Below are 15,215 nucleotides of genomic sequence, written 5' to 3' on the forward strand. Positions count from 1 at the left end.
AACTTTCAAGGCACAGATGGAAGCTATGTTCATGTTTAAGATCAGATAAGCTTTTAGTACAGTTATATTGAGAATGCCATTCCTGAAGAAAATGTTGAATAGGTAGCAGCAGAGAGAAATTGTGCCAAGCCCAGAACATATGAGCATGCTTGACAGGTTCACAAAAAGAGATATGAAGCCAAAGATTAGTAGAAATTATACCAAATGAGTAAACAGTTCATCCAATACAGGATTGGACGCATGGTAAATTGTGTAGTCACAGGCTTACCTTCTCGGTTTAGTTAAAGCAGGTTGTCATAGGACCACTCAGAGCTAACTACACTACTTTAGACAGGACTTGAAAATATGTATAATAAATGCAAATGATGTAAGAATGATGCAATCATTTTCCTTGAGAACATAAGAATATGTAAGGAGTCAAGTGGTCATTTCTTTCTTTCTTGGTTACCCTGTATCAGGCATTGTAACAGTCAAGTAAGGTATGATCTAGCTGCAGAACAGATACTGAGCGAGGGTCATTAAGGTATTGTCTGTAAGCTTTAAACATCTTGGATCACTGCTGGGCAACTCATTGCTTTTCTTTTTATAGTGTGGTTGTAATTTTCTATATATCTCCAAGGAAAACAGAATAAGAGATAAAACCAATAATCCTCTTAAAAAGCCCATTTTTGTTGTTTTATAGACTCGAACAACACTACCACAGAATTAATGATTTCTTTAGCAACAGCACTGGCTTCGCTCCTTCCCAGGCCCTCCAGGCTACTTCTCTAGAGAGTACACAAAGTTTCCGCAGTGTTATTTGTGTCATCTAATGCAGTTGTGCTTTCAGGCCTGGTGCTCCAACCGTAATTTTAATTTATCAACCTGTCACTCAGCGAAATGCTGTAAAAACATTTGAAAGCTTAAACCCATCATTTATTTCTGCACCTGTCAATGACATTCTTCTCTACTTGTCAAAATCATTTAAACTGCACCATGATGGCATATAAAATATTACCAATAAATTGGGTAATCAATCATGGGTGCATATTGTGACAGAAGCATCTTGAAAACATGGGCCCCAGGACCCATTTTTTTAAGTTATAGGAACTCATTACTCTTCAGTAATAAAACCCAGTGGAGTCATCCTGAAGAATCTTCCTCAGTCTACAAATAAAAAATATTGTAGAATACAGAGAAGCTGATTGTCAGTGAAATGGCTTTTATTTCTTTGGTGAAATATTCTCCTCAGGGAAAATGAAATAATTGCAGATTATAGCAGAAAGGAAAATAGTTACATGCAGAGAGGAAAATGTATGGGATCATTAAACAGATTTATTTAAGTTCTTTCTGTAAAGGAAGCAGCAATGTACTACTTTATAGCTGGTGATATTTCAAAACAGTATTACCAACATTTCCAATACTGTCTAATTTATTCAAATAATAAAGTGTCACATTAACCCAAATGTCATTATCTATTCTTTTCACTTTGAGAATCTGTATTGGTGTGTATCTTAGGAAACTTCTCCTTATAAAAAGTGAGATGAGATTGTTATTCATCTGAGATAGAGAGAGAATCTATTCAATAACTAAATCCACTCAACCCACCAAATCAGCAAGTGTGTGATACGCTATGTTTCTGCCTATGATAAAATATTGTAAAAATTGTAAACTTAAATAACATTAGCTAAGCCAGGCAGTGGTGGCACACACGTTTTATCCCAGCACTTCGGAGGCAGAGGCAGGTGGATTTCTGAGTTTGAAGTCAGCGTGGTCTACAGAGGTTCCAGGACAGCCAGGGCTATACAGAGAAACCCTATCTCAAAAACCAAAAACAAACAAAAAATCAAAACAAACAAAAAATAAATAACGTTGGCCAGATAATCTCTTATCTTCTGAACTCTATTTGGTAGCAGTCTTTCCCAAATAATAATTTTAAAAGGGTACAGCTTATGGGGAGTCTTTTAAAGTCTGTAGAGACCTGAGGGTACATTGTACCCTATAATTATACATCAATTCCCAATTTATTGAAGTGAAATTTTCTTATATAAGAAAATGGGAGGCATACTTAAAAATGCTTAAGATCTTACTCTTGAGAAGAGTTAATAAGTTATCAAATCAAAATTTAAACAATCAAGGCTTTAAGATATTGATGAATTTATAAGCAGTGTCTATTGCCACCAGCACTTTTCTTGGGTTGTGAATTGATTTGGTTCTGGGCTGCTTTACTTGTTGATTTCCATGTAAAACAAATTGAACTGATAGTCTAGCAATATTCTTCCTATGAGATTACCTACCAAAACCTACCCATGAGCTTTTTAAAGTGTAGGCCATATTGGAAAAGGTAGTATCACTAATGACAGAAATCCTGTATATAAATAAATATATTTCTATTTTGTATGGAGAAATAATACATGAAGAAATTGGTCCCTTTGAAAAATAAAATCTTATTTCCACATGTTTTCTAAAAACATTCATTAACTGTCTGGGAGAAAAAAAGGAGGATTTTTTTTTCTTTTTTATTATATATTTCCTTTATTTACATTTCAAATGTTATCCCCTTTCCTAGTTTCCCCTCCCGAAAATCCCCTATCCCTTATCCCCTCCCCCTGCTCTCCAACCCACACACTCTCATTCCTGGTCCTGGCATTCCCCTGTACTGGAGCATAGAGAAAAAGGAGGATTTTATTCATTTATCTACCTTCAACTCAGATTAAAGGAAAGAAAACTAGTAAACCTCATTTGAAAAGATAATCTTCCTCCTGCTTTGTGAACAACATAGATTACACATAGAATCGAATATTCAGCAGAATCCTTGCTGATTGTACAAACTCTTTCACAGCAACATAAGCAGCACTCAGTTCAGAGAGACACCAAGGTCAGTTGTTTTTTTGTCTTGGTGCTAGTAATTGCTAGTTCTTATGTACATAAAATGCCTGTCCTTGCTATTGCTGTTGCAACACTGAGGTACTGAGATGTGGTGATAATTAAGAAGACTCAAATCTGCAGCTGCAAGATGTGGAACCTATCCAGGGGGCTTCTGTGAAGGAGCACGTAACGTCAGGATCTCTCCACAGTCTTCTAATCCCCATATTCATTGAATCATCATAAATGTCTAAGTGGTCCTGTTAATCATTCAGAAAAAAAATCTCACATAGTGGAAGGTATTGACTGTTCTTTGAGGCATTATAGGTCACACATTATTTTCACTATAAAATTGTTTTAAAATGTTAAAGTCTCATTTCTAAGGATAATTTTGCTTATTTCACAAAAAAATTGACTGATCTTTATTTCATCAATCTCAAGACATGACCTTTTCAGTATTGTTAATGGCATTTTCAAAGTGCAGACATACCTTTTGATTGAATTAAATTTCTACTGAATTCTACAGAACAAATTAGCCAGCCCAGTATAATCAATGGCTGCCAAATATTAGTCAAAGGCAGGGATCACTTGTGCCTCAGAACTTCTTAGTACACATACATGCACAGGGGGCCTTGGGGAGAACATTACTCCACTGCACTTTGGCAGGTTCTCACTAAGGTAGACATTCAAATAGAAGGTTGCACATTCATAGGAACCTCCTTTCTGGGGGGTGGGGGGCATGAAATTATAATTATATCTCATTCAAAACATGTCATTAGAAACTGCAGGCTGTCTCTGCTCTGAAATTAATAGCATACTTCAGTTAATGCACAAGTGGACAACTCTTGACTACAACTTCCCCTCAGCGTCAATGAGAAGAATCTTAAAGATGAAACACCTGATGGTACCTTTCTTTCACATCCTGGCTAAATTATCATATCATGCATGCTAAAATATTCCAATGAAGTCTGTTATAGCTCACTTAGATACTAAAAACCTTGAAAGGCCTTTTAAACGTGAGCCATTCTAAAGAAGCAATTTAAAGGAAACCCATAAATCTTGACACTGGATTGTCCACATCAGTCTCTGGAGGTTTGAGGCAGGCTAAGTACTCCAGCTGCTAAAGGAAGGCTGACAAGTCACAGATAAGGGGGTGTTTCATAAAAGAAAGCGACTGTCCCCATTTCTGTTTCTCTCTCTCTTTCTTTCTTTCTTTCTCTCTCCCTCTCTCTCTCTCTCTCCCTCTCCCTCTCTCTCTCTCTCTCTCTCTCTCTCTCTCTCTCTCTCTCTCTCTCTCTCTTTCTTTCTTTCTTTCTTCCTTTCCAGCTGTCATCATGGGGTTCAAAGCCTGAGAGAAAAGATGTGATAGTTCTGCGACCCTTTCTTTAAGGAATAGCTATCCAATTTCACTAAGAACATCAAATTATTGTTTGATGGGCACTAAGTGTTTGAAAACGTTATATGGTGACAATAGAGACTGCTGATACCAATCCAGGAGATGGAATTGTTTCCTAATAAACATGGAGCTTTTCCTCCAAGTTGCAAAAACCAGAAGAATCAAAAGCTCTTCTTGCAGTATAATGTATGTTAATAATGTTAGAAGAATGATGGTAAAACATATTTAGATAAGAATCTGCTATGTTTTTCTGTAGTTCATATTATTTTTGAAAATAGTCAAAAATTATTAAACACGTAAATCTCAAAAGGACAAACCAGAGTGTGAAAATAAAATTGATTATTCTGATGTCATTTCATTCTTTTGTGAGTGCATGTGTGCACACATATTGCATGTGTGGTTATATATTTTCACAGAAGTATGTTTTGGCACATGTGTGTGAGTGTCCCAAGCAATTGAGGCTGTATACATGTAAAGGTTGAGGCTGGTATGCAGACCATACCCTATTGCTTCTCAAATTTATTTACCAAGGTAAGGTCAATTCACCACTTCAGCTAGATTTGCTGGCCAGCTTGATCTAGTGATGCTTTGACTCTGGTCTTTCGATGTAGATAAATGGCATGAGGTGACTGCTCCCAGCCTGCTGGCTGCAAGGTGATATAAGGATTTCTATAATTACCAGCATACTGAGACACTGAGGAGGCAAACTTTCTCAGCAGAGAATCCTGGTGTTCTGCCAAGTAAGCTTCATGCCTGAGGAAGTGGTCTTCATGATCATTTTATCATGAGAAAGTAACTTGGTTTATAATTATAAGAGACAACAGATCAAAGAGTTGGACTGCAGACAGATTTCTCAGTCTGTAAGGAGGTTTGGATCACTTTGAACCAAGAGAAGCTATTGCGAGGGAAGCAGAAGCTGTAGGGAATTAGAAGCTATGAGAAATCTTTATAGAAGCTTGACTATAAAAGATGCTGGAATATTTAATAAAGGATACACTGGCACACCATTGCTGTGCACTCCCTGTGTCTTGATTAATGTGACCCTCAATTGGACCCCCAACTCACCACACATTGACATTCTGAGGCTAGTATTATAGGCAGACTGTCATACCCACCAAGAATTTATGGCATTTCAATGATACGTTTTAGAAAATCTGAACTCTGCCACAACAAGCACTTCTTTGCAGTCTAATTGAACGTCTTTGACAGGATCTTGATCTTAATTCCAGAATATCAGTATGGTTATACACAAATAACATTTATCAATGATAAAATCTCTTGAAGTTATATTGATCAAAAACCTCCATAGACACAGTTCAGCAGAAATCAGACAGTTTGTTTGTTTTTTTTTGGGGGGGGGGTAGTAAAATAAACAAATTAACAAAAAACCAAAAACATGGGCAAAGGAGGGAGTCGCCAGAGCAGTGAGAGAGTTTCATGGTACATACATGTATGTACAAAACTTGAGTTTTTGTGTTAAGATTATTTGTGCAGCATGAGCCTTTTGCCTAATTTTTGTAATGCAGGCTTTCTCATGTATGCTCTGTCACATGTATTTCAACACAGATTATTTATTACATGTTTCATTAGCATCTTTACCCAAAGATGCATGTTCTATTATTATAATGAGACACAAGTCACCTGCAGACACCCTGGGATGCCTCTGCTTACCAGCTATTTGCTCACTTGTTCATTTCATGTGCTAATTTCATGAATCTTTTATTATTAGAATCTTTAGGACCTCATCTCTGCCTTATATTTCAATAGGGGAAGTCCTGAAAGAGAGCTAATAAAGAGTTGTGTAACTGCAATTGAGAGGAAGCCAGGCGACACTGTCTGTTTCAAAGTTAGACAATGGAGTCAATTTTAAGGTCAAAAGGAAGTCACAAGATATACTGAATAAAAAAAAATGGCTGAAAAATGACCATAGGAAGTAAACTGGAAAGAATTGACTGTATTCTAAGTTTTTTCACTTGTCCTTCCCTTCTGCTTAGCCTCTTGTTTCCCTGACACCTTTCTACCCACTTCACGCACATGCACAATCATGAGCGCTAGCACTTCCAACCAGGTTTTTAAAGCCTTACTCGAAAATATGCCCAACAAGCAAAACAAACAAACAAACAAACAAACAAACAAAAATAACCAAAATCATCCAATATTAAGAATATTTCTAAATACAGAAAGTCAAAACTCTGTATTAGTAGATGATGTAGTGTAATTTAAAAGCAAAAGTGAAAAAATATTTAAAATAAATCTAAAATTAGAAACAATAGAAATGGGAAAGTATATAACATCTACATTTTAAAAACATTACTAAAATATTTCAAAATAGAGAAATTAGGAAAATTTAAAATTAAAACTTTGTAGGAAAAGCATTTAACTTTAATAACAGTTTAAGTTTTTGGAAAAGGAACTGAAAATATTGAACTGCTTTGCTAAGTGATGTCACACTGAAATTTTACCCTCCAACTTACCGTCCTGTTTCAATGTTACATTTTTATTTATCATATAAGTAAGAAAGGCATAATGCTGGTGCACTACTTTAAGTACATATTCTCTTTTCTGAAGACCTAATTAGTAACTTTGACACATGTTCCTAGGGGATGCTGGGACTTGTTTTCTGCCAACATCTCTGTTCATGATCCTTTTGTGAGCTGCTTAGCACAGAGCCTGACTTTTGCACTTCTCTCGTTGAAGAAACACATTGTTGGTTGGTGCACTCTCATTGAATTCAGGGATAACACTACTCATGTCTGAATGAAGTTAATCTGATGCATGCCTTTTCTTCTTAAGACACCTCAGCCACTTTACTTTTTAAAAAAGACCAAGCCCACAGAGCACTATTCTTCAGGCTATTACAAGGCAAAATACAAAACAAAACTCTAAATGAACAACCATAAGGAACACCCTCATAGGAGCCAGGGGGGGGGGGCATAGGGGTTTCCAGAGGGGAAACCTGGAAAGAGGATAACATTTGAAATGTAAATAAAGAAAATATCCAAGAAAAAAAGGGAAAAGAAAAAAAGAAGAAGAAAGCTATGCCTGTATTAATTTGATCACTATAATTTTACAAAACAAACAAACAAACAAAAAAACCAAAAACAAAAAACAAACAATCAAGACAGAATCCAAAAATAGTGAGGATTCATTTATTTTCAGAACACTAATGATTCATTGTCATTTTCTGAGGAATATTCAAAGACATTTATTTTTTACAAAATCATTGCACTAACCACACAAAAGCAGGAGGGCTGCTCCTATTAAAATGGATGCAGGTGCTCATGGAGAAAGCAGCAAGGTAGGTGGCTTTGTAACAGACCCAGAGGGGACTGTCTAGGACTTACTAGGGCTATGCAAACCCACAAATTTCAATATCAAGTAAACAATTGTGAATAGGGAAATTTAACCTTTGTACAGCTGAAAATAATGTTCATAACAATATAAAATTTAAAGGTTGACAATAAAAATATAAAAGAATTAACAAGTGAAAAAACATGAAAGCATATGAATAATTCCTTAGTGTCAGTAGACAAATGATATTCTGTGGCCTCAATGAGATTACATCCTGCTGAATGAGATTTAATTCTAGAACTAAATAATATTACAAAAAGGGTCTGTTCCCATAGTGTAATAATTCTCCAGGAAAGCCCCTGCAAGGAATAGTAGCTCATAATGAACTTCAGAACCCAGGCAATGCTGACTGTCAGCAGTTAACAGAAGGTTTGAGGCTGCAAGCAAAGAACACAGCCAGCAATGATAAGGTTGTATTTAGTGAAAATGTGACACATTTCCTTTTCCTTTCTAAAGAAGTTTTAAGGATAAAAAAGAAAAGATGAAAAAGAATTGTTTACATACCTCTGGGTATATTTTCAAAGAGAACAGTTTCAGACATCATCTTTAATAAAAGGTAGTATATACTTACATTTTTAAATAAATGTTAAGAATAATGCATTCTTGATATGCCAAAAAGGAACAAACTTTGAGACCAAAAATAAGAAGACAGACCCTGTAGTCCTTGCATACTGGAGTTCTGAGGCCAACTGGGATTGCATAAAAGGACCCTGGACCAAAAATAATTAAATAGAAATTTTTAGAAAAGCAAACTCAGTTTTTTGGGGGCATGGATAGCACTGTGGAAACAGTAATAGATCATTCTCAAGAGAAACATATAACACAAGAATTGTATATTAAGAAATGCTATTTTCTTATTGTGAAGGTAAGGGAAAATAATCAAGACAAATCTGCTTTATCATCTACCAGAGAATGGACTCACAGAAATCCAGTCTCTTCTTCAAGGCTGGGGTTTTCAAAGTCCCTAAGAGGCCTCTTTCTCCCAAATTTAATGTTTTTCAGTTTGACAAAGGGCAGGATGGTTGATTGATTGGCACATAACTATTGTCTAAACACGTGCTGATCTGGCATTGAACTTGATGAGCCAGTCCATCAACAAGGGACTACTGGGAGGAGAAAAGGCCTCCAATGCCTTTGTTTCAAGATGACAGTCACTGGGCTCAGAAGGGTAAGAAAGAAGGTGGCCATCTTGAACTTTGTCACATTTATTACTAATCATGGCCCCTTTCCCCATATCTGTCTGCCTATCAGAGAATCTTTCTAACACATAACCTCTTGGGGTTACAGGTGGTAGGAGAGAAACCACAAAGTAAGCTATATTTATGAAAAAAAAATCACTGATAAAGTGTACATCAATATGCTCACTTATAAAATCTGTGTCTGTGCACAGTTGTAAATTTGAGGCAAAGCGTCTTGCTATTTACTGTGTACACCACACTAGCAGGCCTGGGAGCTTCGGAAATCTCCTGTTTTCACCTCTGATATTTCAATTAGGGCACTGGAGTTATACAGGAAAGCTAGTGCATCTTGTTTACAAGGGTTCTGGGTAGCAACGCTTAGGTTTTCCCGCTGGCATGTCAAGTTCTTTACCCACTAAACCATCCTCCTAGCCCCCAAATCCCACCTATGTATAAATATTACAGGGAAAATAATGACAGTATTGTATGTTCAATACAAAGTAAATTTGTAATAAACCTGAGAGAAAGGATAATCCAGGAATCTGGAAAAACTTAACAATATAAGCACATATGCACAGTAAAATGTTCGCCATTACTTAAGATTGAAGATAATTTTAATAATTCTATTAGTGAATTTTGTTCTTTTGATTTTAAGTTAAACACTTTTACTGCTTCAGATGAAACTAATATTTCCCATCTGTCTCTTTGTTCAGAGGGCACTGATTTGAAGAGGTGCTACATCTTTTTTTTTTTTTTTAATTCTTGCTTTTATTGATATTTTAGTTCTTAATATTGTTGGTAATAGTAATAATAATGCAACCCATAAATGTCATAATTCACTTTTCTTTTCTACACAATTCATCTCCAAATGGAAAAGAGCTACATCTTAATGCTACTGTGCTTTGAATTTATTACAAGAAATACCACTTACATTTTATCAACTATCTACAGCATCTACTGATATAATCACAATTTTCCCTTCTCTGTTTGTCTGTGTGCCTGATTGTGTTGATATATTTTCAGACTTGAACCTGACATTAATTTCCTTTCTCTGGCTTACTTTGGGTTATTAGACTCCTCTTTTTTTCTATGAAAGTTACGTCTGAGTTCTTAGTTTTCATTTCCTTCTTTAAAGATAAGAGCATCAGAAGCTATCAATTTTCTTGTCAAGTTTTCAGCATCCTACAGGCTCCTTTTCTTCTTCTTCGAGTGTGACTGTTTATTTCCATCTCCTCTCACATCCTCCTCACAGACTCAGTGACTATGAGTGCTTATTGTCAGTCGTAGAACCAACAGCCAGTCTGTGTGTGAATACGTATGTGTTGTATTTATGCAGTATAATTTGATCTTGTTAAAACTATGAGAACTTATGTTTCAAAATACCCCAGAACTATAAAATGTATCAACTCTGATCTTTGAAAATCCCAATGAATGCTTTTGGGCTTCTTTTGGTGCACCCATGTCTGCATGCTGTGTTAAGTCACACAGGGCTCCATCTTGATACTTCTGTTGGGTTGTTTGAAATACCTATCTTTGCTATATTTAGCCATACTGTTATTCCTCATAATTACTACCCTCTAATACGTTTACTTGGACACACAGTGAAAAGCATTCATTGCTTTTACACTTGACAGCATTTGAAATATTTAAATATCCTCCATCCTTCTCAAAGTCTATCTTCTCTAGAATAAACAACCTTATTTAATGATCACTTTCACATAAAGTCATGGTTGGAAGATTTTGTGTTATTCTAATTTCTCTTTACTGTTTGTATTTCAGCTGCTAAAAACTTCTAGAACTTCACTGACATATATTAAACTTAATTTTCCCAGTGATATATTAAACATTCAAGTGCAGTAGAATCATTGGTTAGAAAAAGTACTATACCTCATATCTAAAATTTCAATAGGTTTTGAAGTTCTGTATTTCATTCATAGCTTGCAGTGAGATTATAACTAACAAATAAAATTCAGACCTCCGTAATTTTAATATCATTTTATTATATATCAACATAAGTATGATTATTCTTTTAATGTTATTTGATCCCCTTAAACCCTACTTATCTCATTTACTAAAAAAAAAAAAATTAATGCCAGAATCACAGGATTGATAAAACACATGAATACATATACATATATATATATATGTATTATTGATAAAAGTTAACTGTTAATATCATCAATCTAATAACATATATTTTACATCATTACTATGTACCATTTCTCAAGCTAGTAGCCATGATATTGAATTTGACAGTCGATATTTTTATGCTTAAAAAAACATTAAAATGTAGGAAATCAGATGATAATAATCAAATATTAATGGTATTGACTATGTAAAATGTTTACTTATGAAAGGATAATATATATTGTAACATAATAAACTAAAACCATCATAATAAATATTTCAGTGGCATAAGGTATGAAAGGCCTTCTTGTAAACAGCACATTCTCTCATACTCCATGTGTCACAAGAAAACACATTCAAACACATAGAACACAGAAGTGTCCAGGGTGACATGTGCACATCTGAGTCTAGTTAGTAATGTAAGGATGAAAAGGATATCAGTGATATATACAACAAACAATATGGTATAAAGCACTGTAAAATGGTTAAGGAAGGAAGGAAGGAAGGAAGGAAGGAAGGAAGGAAGGAAGGAAGGAAAGAAGGACTTACAAAGTTTAGAGTTCAAAATGAACCTAAACAGAAAGTACATCAGCAACCTTAACTAGACCCTCAAGACTGAAACCCATCTTCCACTAGAAAGAACATAGTTGGAGCTGGTGGCATAGTAGGGAATTTGGCAAAGTGTCCTTTTGCCTTGAAGAGAGGACTAGGAAGCCTCTATTGGGATAACACTGGTACCTAAAGTAGCTATGCCACAATAGGAAGTGGAAGAGGCTAGGGGAACTGGAAACAGATCCCTCTTCTGTTTGTCTAGGTCTTCCTCTGATTCTCGGTGATGACAAAGTGTGGTAGGGTTCCCTTTAGGAGGAGACAGTATTGTGGAATCTGGCCCGTTTATCACAACGAAGTAAGTAGAGCAATCATAATTTGATAAGTGGAAGAAAAATATAAACATCCCAAAATAGTCATTGTAATGGGATCAGAATTTTAATATCATTACTCAGGTATTCCAAGTTTCTAACACAAACATATTTTTCTACAAAAATTAGATATTATTGCAGACTATTCCATGAAATTGAAACACTGAATTCAAAAACTGTCTTCTAGTTGGCTGTCAAGTTTCTGCCTTTTCAGAGTTTATCAGCAGTGAAGTGGCTTTATAAATAGTCAAATGCAATATCTACTTCTACAGAAGTACACACAAGAAGCTATAAATTGAGACCTGCATATTAATTGTGAATTCAAGTGAAACAAAGACATGTGTAATACTTTATTGCATTTTGACATGAGCCTTACTAGAATATTTCCGTGAAAACATGAGCACTAAGAAAGTTACATAAACTAGATTAAGTTCAATGAAGAAAGACAAAAACAACTAATGGAATTGAAGGAATGACATGTGATGGGAAATAGAAATGAATCTATTGATTAACTCTGGTACAAGAAAAAACACGAAAAGAGCTGACCTGACTGGGTCAGATATAAATACAGAAAGACTAGAACCTCAGCATAGCACCTTTACTGACATTTCATCTCACTTAATTTTATAAATGAGGAAAATGTGAAGCTTGAGTTACACCCTTAAAAATGGGTACATTATGGTGTGCGGTAGAGAGGTTGAGGATGTAGGGGCAGGGAGCCCAGGGTAACTTCTGGGGTTGTCCCGGTGGTCCCAGGAGAGATGGAGTTCGTGACGGAGCAGCCGTTCGACCTGGACCCATGCTACATGCAGCTGCACTACATTGGCGAGGGAGCAGAAGGCATGATCTGCTCAGCTCATGACCATGTGCACAAGACCAGAATGGCTATCAAGAAGATCAGCCGCTTCCTGTATCAAATCTACTGTCAGAACACGCTGAGGCTGAGGGAAATCCAGAACTTGCTGAGATTCCACCATGAGAATGTCATAGGCATGCGAGACATTCTCAGAGCACCCACCCTGGAAGGCATGAGGCAAGAAAGTTTACATTGGTCAGGACCTCATGGAGACAGACTTGTACAAGCTGTTTAAGAACCACCAGTTGAGCAATGACCACATCTGCTATTTCCTCTACCAGATCCTAAGGGCTTCAAGTACATACACTCAACACCAGGACCCGAACCCTCCAATCTGCTAGCCAACACACCACCTGAGACCTGTAAGATCTGTGATTTTTAGCATGACCTGGATTGCTGACCAAGAACATGACCATACGGGATTTCTGACTGAATAGGTGGCTACACGCTGGTTCTGCGCCCCAGAAATCACGCTTAACTCCAAGGGCAACACCAACTCCATTGACATCTGGCTGCATTCTGGCTGAGATGCTCCCCAAACAGCCTATCTTCATCAGAAAGACCTACCTGGAACAGCTCAACCACATTCTAAGTATACCGGGTTCCCCACCCCAGACGATCCTTAATTGTTTCATTAACATGGAGGCCCGAAACTATCTAGAGTCTTTGCCCTCTTGGGCCAAGTTTTTCTCCTAATCTGACTCCAAAGCTCTTGACCTGCTGGACAGCCATGTTAACCTTCCACGTGAACAAGCGCATCATGGTAGAGAAAGTACTGGCTCACCCTTACCTGGAACAGTCCTATGATCCGACAGATGAGCCAGTGACTGAGGAGCTGTTCACCTTTGACATGGAGCTGGATGACCGCCCCAAGGAGCAGCTGAAGGAGCTGATCTTCCAAGGGACAGGCTGCTTCCAGCCAGGGTGCCAGAGGGCCCCTACAAGTACAGACATCCTTGTTCTTTTGGACCTGCTCCTGCTCCTACCTGCTCCTTCTCTGCAGATTGTTAGAAAATGACCTTTGCTCAACCTAGACCCTGGCAGCCCACGTTGGACCAAGGGTGGGCAAGGCCACTTTCTCTCACTTTGCTGGGGTCTCCTGCTCAAGCAGGCTTCTCCCACTCCAATCTTCTGCCCTATCTCCCCATGGCCTGTGTGATGAGGTGGCCCCAGAGCTGATCTCTGCTGCTGTGTCTTTATCTACCCTTGCTAGCCCCGGTTCTGGTAGACCGTTCTGGAATGGAAGGGCTATGACTGCCCTAGGACCTGTGGTATGGAGGGGTGGGGGCACTGAGTAGAGCCTCACGCTCTGCTCTACTCATCTTGTTGGAACCCCAACCTATTTTCCCTGACAAAACATTCCTAAGTCTCAAGGGCTAGTTTCCCTGAGGAGGCCAGACCTAACCCTGTCCCTCTTAAGCTGCCACATGTAACACCCTTGCTGTTTCTGTGGGGGGGGGGGGGTGATTGGATGTGGAGGTGGGACCTGTGGAGAGCCAGTGCCCCTCCTGACCTCCCCGTGCCTGTATCTAATATATAAATATAGAGATGTGTATATAGAAAAATGGGTGCATTTTCAACAGCAAGAAGACATGGGTTATGTTGGGAGATGGAGGGCATAACAGGAAACTCATTATTGACCACAAGTGGAATTAATACTGCTACAGATAAGAGCTAATATCAAGCAGAATCTGAGAGAATTTTTGTCCCACAGTAGTGCCAGGACAAGAGTAGTGCTGAGAATTGCTGATAAGCTGGGCCCCTCAGTAGTACAGAGGACAACTGGAGGAAAAGCCTTGTGAGGAAGAGTCCCTGAACCCTGAAGTTCTGTACCTTTTCTTACAGACTCTGGGCAGGAACTGAAACACTTTGCTATTGGCGCTGTAACTGTAATGTTTCACAACAAAATAATGATTTTTGGAGTAAGAGGAGGTTCTTAGGAGCCAGACAAGCAAGCCCTGTGGAGATTACAGATGTCTGGTAGTGCCTGCCGCAGTTATAAATTGGTGTCTCTTGTCTTACATTGATACTTTTCTGATTAGGTATATGCCATGCTGCTTTTCTTCATTCTCATTGCAGTAAGAAAAAATAACAATGGAGATGCTCCTTGTCTAAGTCAGGGTTCCTATTTCTGCACAAATATCAGGATCAAGAAGCAAGTTGGAGACGAAAGGATTTATTCAGCTTACACTTCCATACTGCTGTTCATCACCAAGGAAGTCAGGACTGGAACTCAAGCAGGTCAGGAAGCAGGAGCTGATGCAGAGGCCATGGAGGGATGCTTTTTACTCGCTTGCTTCCCCTGGCTTGCTCAGCTTGCTCTCTTATAGAACCAAGACTACCAGGCCAGAGATGGTCCCACCCACAAGGGGCCTTTCCCCCTTGATCACTAATTGAGAAAATGCCTTACAGTTGGATCTCATGGAGGCATTTCCTCAACTGAAGCTCCTTTCTCTGTGATAACTCCAGCTGTGTCAAGTTGACACAAAACTAGCAAGTACACTCATGTAAATGTAAATGTAAATTCATTTGTCAGATATTTA

General features: G+C 37.8%; 1 protein-coding gene and 1 pseudogene across 14 annotated transcripts in view; both read left to right on the forward strand.

Annotated features, from left to right (window-relative positions):
- Ralyl (RALY RNA binding protein-like) overlaps positions 1-15,215 on the forward strand; it is a 710,633-nt gene that overhangs the window by 613,870 nt on the left and 81,548 nt on the right. The gene's annotated exons all lie outside the window — the stretch shown is intronic.
- Positions 12,525-13,690, forward strand: Gm18661 (predicted gene, 18661; annotated as a pseudogene).

Source organism: Mus musculus, chromosome 3, assembly GCF_000001635.26.
Source record: "Mus musculus strain C57BL/6J chromosome 3, GRCm38.p6 C57BL/6J".
In the NCBI taxonomy this organism is placed as follows: domain Eukaryota; kingdom Metazoa; phylum Chordata; class Mammalia; order Rodentia; family Muridae; genus Mus; species Mus musculus.